The sequence below is a fragment of the Sus scrofa genome, chromosome 13 (genome assembly GCF_000003025.6).
Source record: "Sus scrofa isolate TJ Tabasco breed Duroc chromosome 13, Sscrofa11.1, whole genome shotgun sequence".
Lineage (NCBI taxonomy): Eukaryota > Metazoa > Chordata > Mammalia > Artiodactyla > Suidae > Sus > Sus scrofa.
Window position 1 is genome coordinate 88,338,181 of NC_010455.5, and position 18,861 is coordinate 88,357,041.

Sequence of the window (18,861 nt, forward strand, 5' to 3'; positions counted from 1 at the left end):
CTTCTTTGCAGAATAGATACTGACTCACAGAAAAGGAAAAACTTATGGTCTCTGGAGGAGACAGTTCAGGGGGTGAGGGGATGTGCTTGGGCTGCGGAATGGAAATCCTGTGAATTTAGATTGTTATGATCATTAAACAACTACAGATGTTATAAATTCTTTTACTTAATAAAAAAATTAAAAAAATAAAAATAACATAATATAGGAATGTATAGGAGTTCCCATCGTTGCACAGCAGAAATGAATCCAACTAGGAACCATGAGGTTGCAGGTTCAATCCCTTGCCTCACTCAGTGGGTGGGTGAATGATCTGGCATTGCTGTGAGCTGTGGTTTACGTCTCAGATCAGGCTCAGATCCCATGCTGCTGTGGCTCTGGCGAAGGCCGGCAGCTGTATCTCCAATTAGACCCCTAGCCTGGGAACCTCTATATTCCGCAAGGGCAGCCCTAAAATGTAAAAAAAAAAAAAAAAAAAAAAAAAAAAGAATGTGTATGACAGATTTTGTTTCCCCTCAAAATAGAGAAAGCAACTTCCATTGACATCTATAGTCATCATTTGTTAAACTAATGGCAAAGACGTCTCAGTTAAACTAATTGAGCAAATTTTCTGTATAAGTAGCCTAATTTGTCCTTTGGTGACTTTGTTTCATAAGATGAAGAGATTAGAGCAATTGTATTTAATATGATTCCATTGCTCCTGTATACACAGAACTTTATTAAAATTTTTTCTCCAGCTTGTAGGACTTCCGCTGGTTTTTACTCAATATTTAGAGTCTATGAATTACATATATAATATATATAGGTGGGGATGTGGGTAGAGACCAACTAACTGTCTGTGTTTATAATGCTATCTCACTTGCCATCTATAAATTTATTCTTTGAGGGTAAATCTCAAAGAATTTATGCAATGCTTATTTTAATGTAAACTCTTATCTTAAGATAAATGTTGATACCTATAAATGAATTATTTTTTCCAAACCACTGTAAGTCTTCCAATTTTAGTAAGAAAACAAAAAAGTTAGGTGAAGAACCCAGGAAGTCACATTTTAGTCTCTATAAAGGAATTTATGATGAAAACGCCAAGAGAATTTCTTGTTTGACCAAAAATCTTTCTTCCTTAAAAGTAAGTAATGAGGAGTTCCCATCGTGGCACCGAGAAAACAAATCCAACTAGGAACCTTGAGGTTGCAGGTTCGATCCCTGGCCTTTCTCAGTGGGTTAAGGATCCGGCATTGCCATGAGCTGTGGTGTAGGTCACAGATGCGGCTCAGATCTGGTGTTGCTGTGGCTCTGGTGTAGGCCGGTGGCTACAGTTCCGATTAGACCCTTAGCCTGGGAACTTCCATATGCCACGGGTGTGGCCCTAAAAAGACAAAAAGACAAAAAAAAAGTAATGAATTCAAACATAAAGAATTAATTCCAATATTCTCAAATTTTTTTAAATTACTGGATTCATTACTAAAGTAAACATATAGCATCTCAACATTATTCTCTTCGCAAATAACGGTTATGAGGGTTTTTAATGTTCAAATATGCATAAAAATCAATCTCTATACTTTATCGTTACATCGCAGGTAAAATTACACCAAAAATGAATTATTTAATACTTACTGAATCAGATTCTTCTAGTTCATACACTATTCACTGTTTTAATGAAATGAATAGACCTCTAGCTGCCTGAAGGAGTTATTCAGCCTCCAAAAGTGCTTGGCTTCTGCCCAGAAAGGAGTTTACACAGTGACACTTTATGAGTGATAAAGTGATATGAAGAGGTACTTAGACCTTCATAAGAGCACACATCTGCTAATAACTGGAATTGCCCTCAGTGCCTCCAGCAACTTCATTTGAATGCAAAATTTTTCATCTTTTTAGGGTAGACCTGCTTTTTGGTGTAGTCTTCTAGGAAGGAATGCCCAGTAGCATTGTACAATTTCCAAAATTCACAGGAAATCTTCTAGTAGACTAAAAATAAATGTATCTTATACGGAATTGCACATGGTAACTTTATGGCATTATTGAAAATGCAAATTAAGAAACTAGAGACATTTTAGGATACAGAGTCAGTAAATCTTTGTGTTTGAATACATGTCCAAACACAATACAATATCTTACATTGAAGCCCAATAATATTATTTTTCCTGCATATTGTCTAGTAATGAATTTTAATGTTCTATGGCCACATAAAGTATAATTCATCACAGTTAACATAAAATTTAATTGAAAACAGTTATAAGGGGAACATATTAATGTTTACCTTTAACTCCCTTTTACTATTTTTGGTTGACTAGGAAGTATGTCTTTTCTTTCTTACACAGGTAAACCATACCTATTGATTCTTACTGCTGAGATTGATTCTGCCATTACTACCTTAATATTTAAGATTACTTTAATGTGTTTCTTTCTACTTCATCTGGTCTTCTGAATTCAAGACTATAGTTATCCTTTCTGCTGAAATAACTTTTGCTTGACTCACAACCCAGAATGGCTACCACTCCAGTCCCTTTTGGGGTTATATATAGGTAGAAAAGAGATAAATCATTCTGAATTTTGTATGCTCTATTAAATATTTGTCATTATTCTAAAAAAAATTAAGGCACTTAAAATATGGATGAGGAGGTGCTGAAAGTGGAAGAAATTATATGATGAGATTTGAATCTCAAATAAATCATCCTTCCCATAGGGAATGAATTTGGGGGGGAGATCAAGAGAGTGAATGGTTGGAGACATAATTCAAAACTACAATTGGGTATGAGATGGCTCTTGAGTTTCTGGCTTAGGGAACTACATGAATGGTGTCTCTGTTCCCTGAACTTGGGAATGTAAGTTTTTTGGATGAAAGATTCTAGAAGATGCCATGAGTTAAGTACTCTGGAGATACATAGGTGGAGCTGTAGAAAAGGTAGATGTGTCGATGAGCCTGAAATTTGAAAGTAAAACCTGGGACAGAGAGAAACATTTGGGATTCATTTGGGTATATGGTCAATCAGTTCAACTATGGAAGTGAATAAGATTGCATGGGAAGAGATTATAAAGTGATAAGTGAATGAAATCTGAGACTAAGCTTAGCATAGTTATGCAGTGAACACTCGACATAGGAAGATGTCTGCAACAGTGATTTAATAAATAACCAGAGTTAGGAATATGAAAATTTTAATGTAGATTTAAATGTAAGAAAGATAATTTTCTGGGGGGAAAGTTTTTAACAGTGCCAAATCTGGCTTGGAGTTCAAGAAAAATAAAAAATGTCCATCGAATTTTGGAACCTGGACTCAAGTGGATTTCAGCCAGAGCTATTTTGGTAGAGTGACAGATCACCCAATACTCTACACCACTATACAAAAATCACACATTTATGCTGATCAACAGTGATCTACCAATCAAAATCAATTTTCTATATTCAGCCTTATTTCTCCTTGACCTCTGTTTTGATGATACTATGAACTGCCCCTTTTCCTTGTTTATTATTATTTTTTTAATGCCATGGCCCACTTCCTACTCTTCCTTCCTTGGTTGTTTTCTGGTTCTTACCTAGGGTTCACTTCTTCATTTGGTTCTCTTTTCCACTAGACTTTTTTCCAATTTTTTTTTGTGTTTGCAAAGATACTTTGGAGATAATAGTAATTACTTAGAATATGACCGTCACCACAGGAGAGACACATACTCCTGGCAGGGTAACCAATCTGACACTGATAATGTTCTAATTAAAAAAAAAATTACTCACTGGAAATACATTTTTTTTCCACTGTATTTCTCACTAGGTAATAATTTATAGATGAAAGTATAGAATCTATGTTGCTCTAATAAAAATCTTAATAACATAAGGTCCAAGTTTGAGAATGTCCAGAACTAGAACCACTGATTGAAGCAGAATTTCCCTTCAGATTGGCAATGATGTGATGACAAAAAGTTTAAAAACAGATGTAATATTGTATGAGAAGAGAATGTAAATAGAGTAATATTGTGCTCCTAATGTAAGGCAGATGGCCTTCTAGTTATTTTATGTGTTTCTCATTTAATCTTTACAAATTTCTCTTTTAGGTGAATTTTACAATCTTCATTTTTTTCAAGTCAAGAAATTGAGACTGGTTAATCACTTTTACTCAGGGTGTGAAGCTAATAAATTATAGAAATAGAATTCAAATTTATTTCACTAAAATTTCTAATTACATGCTTTTCTTACTACTATACTCACTAGAGTTTTCAAAGTTGCACAAGATTTCCAAAGACAAGAAAGTGTAGCTGGTCACATTCAGATCCTAGTACTTTATTAAGAATTGAATTGTAAAAGAATTCCCATGTGTTATAATTTAAATAATTTAATTTTGTTATATTTGGTAATTTGGTATCTCTACATATTTTCAAGTGAAAATGCATGGTTTCCTTTTGAGGACATAGCTAACCAAGGGGTTCACTGAGTTTCAAATACAATCAAGTCATGCATTAAACTTTGGCTCTGAAATCACAATGCAAATTATTCCATAAATAATCTTCTCTAGCCATAAAGTTCTAAGCATCAGTTTTTAACCTTCCAATTTCATTAATGATAGACTCTCAAAAGACCAATCCTCCAGTTGCATCAGGAGTAGCTTGAGCATTTACAGTGACTAACTAATAATGTAGCCTTTTGATATACAGCACATAAAAGAAAGGCTTGTGATGTCAAGTTTCCTTATTTTAGGATGTTTTGTTACATCAGTGTTGTATATAAAGTGAAATCATGATTATTTTATAAATCACTGTTCCTGAAAAATCAGGCATTATCAATAACATGACAAATAGAGTTTACCTTTTAAGTAAGGGGGAGGAGGGAAAACAAAACATGTCCTAAACAAGTATCATTATTTTTTAGTTCACTTATATTATAATATTCAATTGATACCGTTTGAATATTTACCCCACAATTTAAAACTGTGGTTGTGGAGTTCCCCGTCATGGCGCAGCAGAAATGAAGCTGGCTAGGAACCATGAGGTTGCAGGTTCGATCCCTGGCCTTGCTCAGTGTGTTAAGGATCCAGCATTGCCGTGGGCTGTGGTGTGGGTCACAGACGTGGCTCGGATCTGGCGTTGCTGTGGCTCTGGCATAGGCCGGCAGCAACAGCTCTGATTAGACCCCTAGCCTGGGAAACTCCATATGCCGTGGGTGCACCACTAAAAGGACATAAGACAAAAAATAAATAAAATCAATAAGTCAAATAAAATAAATAAGTCAAATAAAATTGTGGTTGTAAATGCTAATTTACATTAAAATTAAAACATAAGAGAATAATAACATTGTGTATCTTTAGAAAAGACAGTAGTTTTTGTTTTTGTTTTGTTGTTGTTGTTTTCTTTGGCAGCCTCTGCAGCATGTCGAAGTTCCTGGGCCAGGAATAGAAACTTCATTTCAGTTGCCACTACACCAAGTCCTTAACTTGCTGTACCACATGGGAGCTTCCAAGACAGTGGGTGAAAATGAGAACTTTTTGATTTTTTTCTGAGAGGGCATTGCTAATGCTTCAAAACTTTGCTAATTTTTACAATAATACATATTTAGATTTTTCCATATTTCCCATTCTTAACAGAAAATAAGTGTTTTCTAAAACTTAACGAATTTAAAATAGTTCATTTTTGTTTTACAACTTAATAATAGACTCAAAAATGAATTCATGAACAATGCTTTCTTGAATAAAATTTATATTACATTCCTGAAATTAATGACTTTTTAAGTAGCAATAGGTATTTAATTGTTTCTCTCTCTGGGATTTTTGGATAATTTGTTACTTTTTGGTCACAAGCATAAATAGTCGCCTAACTATATACTGTTGTACATATGTGATACATGCTGTTTCCTTAGTGAAAAACAGTAATTATGTGTTTAAAGTGTTTTGTAAATTATTATGGAAGTGTTTAAAATATACTTCCAGTAAAATATACTTAGTTTATATTTCTGCCATTCTAATGTGAAACTGAATCTTTCAGATTAGGAGTGATTTTATATTTAGGGTCTATTACAATTTATGACTTCACTCCACTTCTTTGTTTTGCTTTCCTGTTCCCCAGTTAATTTAAGGAATGTGAATCTCAGTAAGTTACATTTATTTTGAAATAAAAATATAGTTCAAAACAAGTTTCATTGCCAGTGGAAATTTTCTAAAGGTGTCTGTATTTTTTTAAGAAACTGTGATTTATTTACACATTCCTTCTCTGTAAGCCACTCTGTTCTATCATAATAAAACCTACAAATAAAGGATCTGCTCTATGGAGCAATGTTGATATAATACTAAGAGTACAAACACAGGAGTTGTTTGTCAAGAGCGTTTCCAAAGATTATTTCATTAAAGTAAAAATATAACACTTAATAGAAATTTCCATTATGCACTTGCAATTTGGAAAATATTACATGAAGATTACAAGAACACATTTTCTTGCACATCTAATTAAGCATTGCTACAAATCAATCAGTGGAACTAGTAATTTTTATTATATGTTATAATGACTTTGAAAAATAACCTGGCTTTTCACCTAAAATAATTACTTTCTTATTGAATTGGCTTCTTAAATTGTTCAGATGATTTTTATCATTTATCCAGATATTTTAATTTTACTTTCTGAATTTGGGGAGAAAAATAATAGACCTCTTCACTTTCAAATGTAAATCAGATCCACATAATAATACAAATGTGTATGCATGTTTGTATTGGACACATGAGTAATACAATGGACTATTTCTATCCTAAACAAGAAAATGAACTAATTTATACTTTGTTAACTTGTGGAAAATCAAAACTATTTTTTCCTTAGAGTTACTGTTTTATAACTAAAATATTCAGCTCAGCTAACTTAAATATTCTCCTTTATATGCTTCATAACCCAACCAAGCATGACTATTGTGGATTGAATTTATGCCATTTTTTATGTGGTATTTGCTCAAACTCCTTAGAAAATCACAGATAAGGTGGTGAGTAGAGAGGGAAGAGAAAAATATAAAATCTTCCTTATAAAGTATAGTATAAACACAAATACCAATGTCATTCATCTTATAAGTGTTAGACTCAATGTGTTTTACCTTACTCTAAACCAATAGTTTTTCAGTGGTGCTTTATTGTCTAGTAAATTTTTAAAAAACATCAAAATCATAGCAGAAATGTAAAAGCATAAGTTAGAACTCTTTAGAGCTTGTTTGGGATGTTCAGTTTTAAACAATCTAGGTTAACAAAGAGAAGTTAACAAAGAGAAGTTAAGAATCAATGTAATATGAAAAATCACCTAGAATAATTATCTGGAATATGGTGGATACTCAATAAATGTGTATCAAATCAATTGAAAGAAGACATATTGTAATTAAGGAGAAATATTTGTATGTATTTTGAATATAAAGTAACTGTATAGTTTTAATATGTGTGCTTTTTGAGAGTTTCAATGAAGGAGCTTTCATTTAATTTACTTAACTTTGCTTTAATTGATTTTTCAAAGAATTCCTTATGGTGGCAGTGGTTCCCCAGGGTGCCAATTTTGAATCATGCTATGCTTAATTTTTAAAAAAATCAACTGGATTAGGCAAATGCATTAATCAATCTAGGAAGAAAAATATTGAAATATTTCCTTTTAGGCTAATACCCAACATTGTAAGATTTTCTATTGCCGATTTAAAATTAAGCACTTAAAAATGTTTAGTATACTGTTTATAGATGTCTCATATAGTCATCAAAAGTATATTTAATATTATTAATGGAGGCAATAACAATCAACTATGCTGATTGATGTTGAAGTATCTTCTGACTTGTTACACTGATAGAGTTCCAGATTGAGTTGGGTCCAATAGTGGGTTTTGCCTGTTTGTTTTTGTTTGTCTTGGCATTCTCACCTATTTTCCTCACAGGACTCAGACAAAAGCAATATTTGATTACATTGCGTGCAAAGAAACTTGGGTAAATAATAGTGACAGCAAGTAAGTAGAAGATATTTATCTAAGATATCTATCATCTATCTATCTATCTATCTATCTATCTGATTTTCTATCTAGATAGTTATCTCTCAGAGTGCTTTTTTAAAAAGGAAATCAGTATAGGGGCTTTCACCAGTATTATCTAATTTAACCTTTATTATACATTCCTGTACTGGATAGCGACAGCTCCTCTTGACCCACAAGAGATGATTGGTAAAATTTCTTTATTATTTTTTCCTTTTTTTTTTTTTTTTTTTTTCCTTTTCACAGCCCCACCTGTGGCACATGGAAGTTCCCAGACTAGAGGTGGAGTCAGAGCTGCAGCTGCCAGCCCACACCACAGCCATAGCAACTGCCAGATCTGAGCTGCATCTGTGACCTGTGCCACTTGGAGCAACGCAGAATCCTTAACCCACTGAGTGAGCCAGGGATCAAACCCACTTCCTCACAGACACTATGTAGGGTTCTTAATCTGTTGAGCCACTGTGGGAACTCTCGATTGTTAAAGTTTCAAGAATGTCATGAGCTGAGTACTGAACAAAACTATTACTATAAAGTAAATAATGAAAATGTGAAATAAATTATACTAAAAAAGATAATAAATTAACTGATTCTTAACTGTTTTAATATATTCCTCTAATATCTGCTTTTGAGGGTTTTTTTTTTATAGTTACTGTGTCCATATGGTGAAAATAATATATAAAATATAATAATATACTGTAAAATACTGTATTATACAACAAAATGGTATGTAACTGTGCTCGCTTCCCAACTCTGCACTGGAAGTTTAACATTGGCCATGGTGAAAGGATTTACACCACAAGAAATCAGCAAATGCAGCAAGTGAGACATCTGTAAGCATTTACTCGCATAGTGCAGATCTCGTACTTCAATCAAAGATATAGACTATTTTATAGAAGTAGAAATTTAAACTCAGAGAAATTAATTGATTTACCAATACCATTCATAAGTGTTTTACCTTATAAGACCCAACGTGTTTTACCTTACTCTAAACCAATCTTTTTTCAGTGATGCTTTATTGTCTAGTATATCTTAACAATATCAAAAGGTCTAAATTCATTGAGCTCTTCCTGGAAGCCAGGTTCTCTGATATATATTTGACATGCCCTTACCTTAAATTGTTATAGAAGTCATAACCTCCATATTTATTTTATAGATGAATGAACTGTGGCTTTGAGAATTTGTTTGCATTTTCCACAGTTAGAATTTGAACCCAAACCCAATTCTGAAGCCAGAACTCTACTTCACTGCTTACCCAAATAACCTTCAAAGAGTGATTTAAAATAAATGAAGTGGGCATAGAAACTGTATATACATGAATTTGTTTGTTTGTTTTGACATGTGGAAGTTCCTGAGCAAGGGATCGAGCCCACACCACAGCAGTAACCAGAGCTACAGTAGTGACAATGCCAGATCCTCAACCCACTGAGCCAAAGGGAACTCCTATACATCAACTTTTTTAATATTGTCATCAAATTAAGAGTCTACTTTTATTTTTGAATCTTACCTACTTATAAATACTGCAAAGTTTACCTATTTCCTTCATTCCTTTTTGAAGCTAGTAAGAAATACTTCTCACTTTCCACTCTCTGAGGGAAAAGGCTTTTCGTTAGGATTTTCTAATTTAAACATGACCTTTGAGGAAGAAGCCAAATTCTAATATAAATTCAAGCACTATAAAGATGATCGAGTCATTTTAGGAAGCACAATAAAATATTACTTTTTTATTCACTTTCCAAAATTAGTTAAAGCAGTTTCATTAAATATCAAGTTTAAATAATGAGAGAGTAAAATGCAAAACAATTGATAATGTTAGAAAACATTGTAATTAAAGAACAGAGTCCTTAACAAGACATCAAAGTTTTTATAAAAGAGAGAAACTTCGAGAAATAAGAGTGATGAAATGCAATGAAGAAAGGAGCACTAAATATAATAAACTAAATCAGTCTTTGTAGGAGAAAAAAAGAGTGAGAGAAGGAGTGAAAAGAAATAGAAACTCAGTCTGGCAATAGAAAAGAAGCAAAGTTGGTGTCTTTATACTTTCTAGAATGGCTACCATTCAATGAAGATGTGGCTATTTGGGATGAACATATCCTTTTCTAAATTACATATAAACTCATTTACAGATGAGCCATATTCAACTATTTTTCTGAAAATGCACATTTACTCTTTTGTTATTAACACAAATATTTTATTCTGTTCTCAGGGTTATGTCACTAGAAAAATTTCCTTTTACGGATACAATGCATGAATTGGTAATTTTTAACCTAACAATAGCCAGTGTTTGAAAGCAATAGGATCATTACCTAATAGGGGATATATTTTGCTTATTGAATATTACTTCTTATTACTAACTCCATATATAATTTGAATATAGCTGAAATCCAAGTAATCGCATTCTGATTTTCCATATTTCAAAGAATCATTTTATTATTGCGTCAGGAAATCATAAAAAAAATTATATTGGGTTCTGTTTTGGTTTGTTTTTTCCCAAAACTGATGGGAAAAATCTTTACAAGTGAACTGGGACATTTCTATGAATATATCACTTTAACCAAAACTTTACTAAAAAATAGTATCTGAAATAATATGAAAAGCTTTAAAACATTCAGAAACTTAGGTAGTAGTGCTAAAAGAGAAATAAACTGCCCTGTTATAGCATGTATGCAAATTTATAACAAAAATGAATGATACTGATACTTCAGGTCAAGAAAAGATGCCTAAATAAAATTCACTTCTGTTCTTTTCATGGATTGAAAAAACTGTTATTCAAATGCTACAATGAGAATGGAAAAAATACACACCTAGGCTTTATATATTAAGCTATATATTTATATATATATTTATTTGTCTGTTAATTTTTTACGTAATATAAATGCAAGCAAAAAGATTGAAACTCAATCATTTCAACTTGAAGTACATTGAGTATGACTTTCATATAAAACAGGAATTCTAATTAATTTTTTAACCATTTAGATTTTTTGGTTTACATGATAAGCCTTTAATTTAGAGAATTATTAAATTTAAAAATGCCACAATATATTCATAAATAGAAATATTTCTTTGTTGGAAAGTTGATTTTTGTGACATTTTCAAATTATAATTTGTTTTTTAAATTGTTCCCTAAAAATATTTTTTTTAATTGTTGATATGATTAAATCATGTCTCTTAATATACAAGTTCAAAATTTTAGGAACTTTTTGGTAAAATTGAAGTCCTCAGTACAACTGAAAATAGTAAGCTGTGATGCCGATTAAAAAAATATTTCATTTTAATTATATAATCATTTATTATTTTTTCTCCTACATTGTTTTAAAGTATATGATAATGGTAAGTTATTAGTATACGAAAATACAAAAATAAAAAATTAATTTTAAAAGGTAAGATTAGCTAAGAATTTTAATTACTTTATAACATACTACTCAGTTTTTCAATGTTGTTGATATATTGACCAATACTACCAATAACAAATGAGAAAATATAACAAGGATGTCCTTCCAAAGTACACATTATCAGACTGATTCTCTTTATGTTTTCTTAAACATTATAGGATTTTTTCTACATGTACAATTTATTATTATTTATGAAAATTGAATTATTACTCATCTTTAACAAAGCGGTTTTAGTAGGGGATGTATTGCAATTATAATTAGTAACTGAATAAAACAGAATTTGAAATATTACCACATAATTTTATATTCATAAGCTGGAATTAATTTATATTGAGACTTCAGTCAGTAAAGTAGAAGAGATAAAAATAATTGTACATAATTGCACCAGTCCCATAAATGTATTAAACTATATTATAAATTTATTAAATTTATTACACAGAGTCCTTTATCTGGTTGAAAACATTCCTGAGAAAGCAGTGATAGACTTCTTTATTCACAATATCATTTGCAGATATATTTGGAGATGACCATATCTGATAAAGAAATATTAGATTCTGTTAGGTGGAAAGGAAATTTTACAATATAGAAATTATCCATCAGAGTCAGCTATTTTGTCATAAATATAGATATTGCATGATTACACTAAATAAGAATACAAAGCACGATTTGAGAATTTGGAAGCGGGATGGGAGAGGAGTGGGGAAGGAAGTATTCTCCGCTGATGCATTTGGTTCAAGTGATAATAACATATCAAGTATGTGAGTAATTTATCAAAGATTGTCTTTTTTATAAAATGTTCATTAATAGATTTCCATTTAGTGTTTTACTATTCCCTCAATATGAGACATTAAAAAGCCAGGATAATACATAGTTTTGATGAATTCGTCTCAATTTAATGAAATTTTTGCTACTCACTTGTCAAAAGAGCATAGACTTAGAAAATACAACTGCGTGGATTCTTGATTTTGCACAGTAAATCTTAAGCAAAACCATACATTTTGTTGAATATTAATCTTCCCATGAAACTCTTGTCAACTGTATTTCTTTTTTTCTTTTTTTAGCATTCAAAAAAATGCTTTCAAAATACTAGATATTTTTATAAAAACTGAAAACCTTATTTCACATTTGTTAACTGCATTTTAGAAATGGAAGAGGCTTTGGAGATTATTTAATACCATATCTATGTTTTCCTTGGAAAGGGAATTAAGACCAGAGGAATAAAATAATGTACCCAAATTTCATAGATACTTATAGGCACTTAGAGGATTTTCATCCTAAGAAATTTAGAAAAAGAGTGACACCCTGGAGCACCCATTTCCTTTTACTTGTCTCATTAGAATTACTCTGGATCTGTGAAACTACGAAACAGCTACAGTAAGATAAATGTCCCCAAGAGGACAAAGTAGTAAAAAGTAGTAAGGCTTTATGTATATGACGTGTGTGTGTGTGTGTGTGTGTGTGTGTGTGTGTGTGTGTGTGTGTGTCTGGGGAATCACTGGACTTCTCCAATCTATTTGCTCAGTCACCTTGTTTATAGCTTTAAGTAACAAATGCACTTTTTGTTAGGGATTGGTTTTTTCTTCTTTCAGATAACTCTTTATCCGAAACAATGTAAGAAATAAGAGGTCTAAAACTAGGAAGGAAGCATATACTTGTATGTTTAAAAATAGTGCACCCAAAATGTACTTCAATTCTTTCAAGACTATGTGTTTTGAGAAACAGGAAATTATCTTAGAACAATGTGGCGAAACTTCAGTGCATGTTGTGATTCCCTTGCTGTAACTATCACTGATGCCAACACATGTTCTGCATAAGTAGAGAAACACAAATTGAACTCAAAATGCCCCGAGAGTATTGTCCTTCATAACACCCTGGTGTCCCGTGTGTAGCTGAATGAATAACAAATGACTGAGCTATTAAGATACTAAACAAAAGTCATCTAGGCCCATAATATTGATATAACAGCATCTCGATACTGTATTTGCTTTCATTAGTTTGTGCGGAACAAATATTTCTATCTTTAAAAAGAAATGCTTAACAGTAATTTGTTCCAGGAATTTTTCGTAGAAGAGAATTCTACTGTAGTTCTTTTTAGTAGTTGCTCATGTTAACTTTTACAGACATATCTACAAATGTGTGACTGTGCAGTTTCCAGTTTTTTTAAAAACAGTCTAGTTCTTTACATGTTTATCATCATAACTACTAAATAGGCAATGAAAATGGAATCCGTCCAATAGCTGAAATACATGGCATTTATGCCTAATAAGACATTTTTCAGTCTGATTGGAATCGAAATTTCAAATTAATTTGTGAGAGCACAAATTAAGGAAACTCAAAGTTTCACTTGTTAAAATATGCACATATATATGTATAGTCCCTTCTCCACAGAACCAAGAAGGAGTTTATCATTTTCCTTCCAAAGGTGAGCTCCAGTCCCAGTGTTGTGCTTGTGTACACATAGGTGTGTCACACCTGGGATTGTGCTCACAGGAATATTAGAAAATGAATCTGTATTATTCTGCTTTCATTTATATTTCATAAAAATTCAAAAATTTCTAATAAATTGCAAATAAAAATCTTCCATTATCAGACATCTATAACAGTTCATCTAAGTTTTAGTGTAGCGGCCCTTTGTGCCATAAACATTTCCTATAAAATAGTATTTGGTACCCATTATTGTGACCAGACTCTAAAAGCCCCATGATCGCTGCACCAATTTCCCCAGTGCAGGCAGATGTACTGAGAGTACCCCCATTATATGCGTGCAATTTTGTCTATTTCCTGATCACCTTCTATGTTGGAAGAAACATCCCAATTTTAAAAGTATTTCATTATTACTTGGGCTCCAGATTCACTTTTTAAAATCTTTTTATAAAGGGAGAATATTTTTTTTTTTCCTGAAACCAACACAGATATAGAATAGAAAGACGAAGGCGTGTAAAGGCCAGGGGCTGTGTTTTGCAGGGGATAGGTTCTGGTTGAATGAGATCTGGGATGAGTGCCAAATTAATAGAAAAAATCCTGTTCTTCCTCTCCAATAGCCACAATGTTCATTATTAAGAAAAGCATATGAACCACAGGATTTGATTTTAATAACACCAATGTCTTCATTAATCTGTATGTTCCATTTAGCCTCATTATGGAGCAAATGCTGAATTAATGTGGTACATATTATTGTTGGACTTCCCTGGCAAAACCTTTCTTTCCTCTTTTATCATCCATTCAAGGACTATCAGGTGTGTGTGTCAAATATTTAAACAGGCTTGTGGTCCTCAAGAGCTGTCTTCTTACCTCTGGTCTAAGGGGAGACTTTAGGCCTGGGCGGGGCGGAGGTCACCATAAGGATGTGGGAAACGGAACGGCAGATTCTCATTCAAAACCATAATTATTTCTTCTGTCGTTTTAATGCTGTCATGTCAAGAAGGCCTCTCTGTCACCTGCAACTGAGATGATATTTCCTCGATGGTCGCCGGGCCTCCTTCTAAATCAAGAGGGGTGATAGCCAACGCTGCTTTGTATCTGCGGAACAAATAGTGGCCTTTGTCCAGCACAAGTCCCTAAACAAACTTAATCTCTCTAACACTGTGACAGATGACATTTAGATGTCCTTGTTACCCTTAAAATGAGTTTTATTGACAATCAGAGAACAAAAAGAAGGCCCGGAGAAAGCCCAATGTTTTATAGGCTTGCTAACAACATCTTAGTGCAGAGGGTGAGGAAAAAGCCTGAAGTTGCCCCCATTTTCCCCTGCTTTGCTATATCACCATGACAACAGATATAGAAATCACTTAGTGACTCCTAGAAAGAAAACACAGTGACACAGTACCCCTTGTATGGCGAATCAAACTAAAGCCTTCATTCAAATGGCTATTCAGCTTGGGCATTCATGTAGAGGATAGGGTGGATTTTACACAGGTAACTACAAGAGAAAGGCCAGCAAACCCTCCAGCCACAGCATATGGCAGAGTTTCTGTCTAATTAATGCATCCTCAATAGAATTGATCCATTTTAAATTTGTTTTCTTTTACTTGAAACATCATTAATGTAAAGGGCAACATTAATCAACACCGTGGAACTTAAAAGGGCATTAAAGAGTGATCTTTTTTCCCTATGCAACAAGAATCTTTTCAAGTAGTTATGTTAACTGCCGGGGATTCAAGGCGCATTCTGAGTCCTTAATCAGAAGGCAAATCTAGAGAGGCCTCTGCTGGCGAGTGTCTCTCTGTGCAGTTGTCCATATGGAACGGACGGTCGTGCAAAAGAAAGTGAGAGAATGACTTTCAGCTTCTATTGGAAAGTTGCGCACGAGATGGATCACCGACAAACACACTGTACAAAACATTGAATAATAGCATTCACACTTCTGAAGTTGTCATGGCTAACTGCTTTTTTTTTTTTCAGGGAATCAAAGGACTGTTAAAGCTCTGATGTATGAGCTGCTTGGGCACTGTGAGATGTTTTAAGATTATTCAACAAGGAAATGACAGGTAATCTTTTTTTTTTTTTTTTTTTTTTACTTTGTACACAAGAATCTCATGCAAGTTTGATTTTTAAAGCCATTCTAATAGGAAATTATACTTCTTGACGTTGTGTGTGTTGGGGGTGGGTATACTGTTCACACATATACCCATATATTTCCCTCAACAAGCTAAAAAGCGAAATCAAATCTTTAGGCAAAACGAAAGTATGCAAAAAAGTATTTGTTGATTCACTGCAAAGCAAAAATTTACTGCCAAGATTTCATAGTTACAGTGAAAAAGTACAGACTAAACATGGTCCTCTCAAGTGATATTTAACATGAAACTATTATTTCAATTTGATGTTTTCATCAAAATAAGTCGAGAATGGTCTCACTGCTTTCATAGTCATCTTGCAGGGAGGAAAAGAAAAAAAAGTTTTCTTTTCCTACCAGTAGTTTAAAATCATTTAACATTTCCTAGGATGAGGATATACGTGATCTGTTTCTGCACAGGGAAACTCAGATTTCTTTCTCTTTGAAAAAAATGACCCGCCTCCACAAGTGTCATTTAACTTTGAAAGTTTGCGAAAGGCAAAATCCTAACTCTTCTTGCTTTCCAGTATTTATATTTTTTTATTAAATATTATTTGAAGTCTGATTACCCCAGGATACTATTCCAATTGCCCCTCCAAATTTTCACGAATTGCTTTTTCTTTGCAATGACTGATAGCTTTTACCTTAGGATTCCTCCCAGCATACAGGGTCATTTCACATTTCCAATTGTTTGTTTATTTGAGATAAAATTTTAGTCAGGCATTTTTTTCACAGGTTAGTTTGGTTAGCATGGCTCAGTAAATTACCTTCTGGATTGTACAGGTAATGAATGCATGGTCTCCTTCATGAAAATTCTATTAGATGTCTTGGGCTCACCACCTTGCAGTCCCAATAGTGACACCTACTGGTAGAAAGAGAACCAAAAACAGTTTCGATTTCCTTTCTTATTGTTTTGCAGAATGCTATCAAGAGATTCTCTTGGTGTAAATGTACTTTAGTCATTATCTTTTCAGCTCTTTTAAACATAGAACTATACAACCCGAAATATTGTAAATGAAAGGAAAAACCCAAACGGTATAATGTAAAGTTTTAATTATGAAAATGCAAAAAAGTTATTAGAAGTGGAAGGTGTCCAAAATTAACACCAAATAGTGTATAGATAGGTAATTACAATCTTGTGGGGCCTTATAGAGCCTAGAAAATGAGAGTCTAAAAATTAAACAATAGTTTTTTTCTGAAAGTGCCATATTTCACAGTTAGAACTAGAAGATAGAGGTTCGAAATGCTTTGCATTTCTCTAAAGTTTTCTTAAATGTTCATTAAATGTTTTATTTAAGAAAGAGCAATCCTTTTAAAAAAAAGAATATATACATCATAGCTACCCAACTGTCAACAGTCTTTGAGGTTTTAGGCTAATTTAACTACAAGTGCTCTTCCAGAACACAGATTTATGACATCAGAAAGAAACATTGGAATCCCACTGGAATGTGATCATTTCTCAGCTGAGGTAGAAGCACATGGTTTGCAGAACACTGGACACAATAAGAATGCTCTCTGGGTATCAGAGAGGATTCCACATAAAAAATAAACTTTGCCAAAACAGATCCACAGCTATTGAGAAGAGGTATGATCTTCATTTCTCTGTGAGGCTTCAGTGACACTCCCCTTCAAAGTATATTTGTTCTTAATTTATAACATCATTACACAGCAGTTCAGAGAATTTCTAGTTCTTCATATAGCACATGAAGACAAAATAAGAAACTGCTTTAGATAATTATCCAAAGGCCCATTTAACACCTGTATAGTCCAACTTATTTGTTAAACACTAAAATATAATATCAATAATTTTGGAGTTTTACAGTCACAGGAGATAAAAATGGCAGAAGAGAAAAAAATCAATTTCAACACAAGTTTAGTTGGAAGGGATATTTCCCTTCAAAAGGTACTTGATATTTCTTTCTGAAAACTTGAGGTCTTTGCTGATATTTCAGATTACAAAGAAAACATGGCTATCAGTGTCCAAAAATATTGTTTTGTCTTGGGGATTGTGGTTAGGCATATGGTAAACTGGTGAATCGTTTAATCCATGATACACATTTATGTCTACTTTTGTGATATCTCTGCAAGGAAACATGTGAAAATGTCTCACAAATTATGTGGTAGACAGTTATATTGGTGTCTTTGAAAGCATCTTTGGCTCTGCTGTGTGCCTTTGTTTGTACAACTTGAGCACATGCTTCAAAATGTCATCCAGATTACAAGCATGCAGGAAATAAAGTATTACTTCTGTATCAACATCAGAAGCATGCTACTTTATTTCATTAGATAATTCGTCAGCCAACTGCACTTGGTAAAAATCACAAAATTCCTCCTTTATAGATCTTGCAAGAAATAGTTTATAATGTCGTTATTAATGAGCTGAGAAAAAAGCCTTCAAAAATTATTCATGATCATGAATATGGGAAAACAAAGGATTTTCAAAAATCCCATAAATGACAGCATAAAAATCAGAAAGCACAACATTTATACAATATCATTTGGCCAACACCCTGGTCATTAGGGTGGCATACAGTGTGCTCAGGATGAAAACAGAGCAGAAATGAATACAAGATTGGAAAAGTTAGAATATGGGTTTAGGGTTTCCTAAGTACCTGAGCTAGTAATTCAGCTGATCTTTAGACACAACGAGAAGGAAAGGCCCTCTTTTGCCTTGAGAGAGCTCATCCATAAATGGCACAAGGGATTTGCACAGAATAATGCTTCACAAGACCCTAGGGCTGTCAGAAGGCAATAGTATCCAGGAGGACAGGGCAGGCCAAGCATCCCTTCAACAGCAAAGCCACACAAGAGAGCCAGAGGCAGCACAGGGGCTGCCAACACAACTGCCTACACGTCTGCCAAGGAGCCAGAAGCCGCTTGTGGGAAAATATCACTTACCCTTAGCATCTGGGTCCTGTAATTGTTATCCAAAGAGACAGAGTGGTAAGATATAGTAGGATAAACAGCATCCC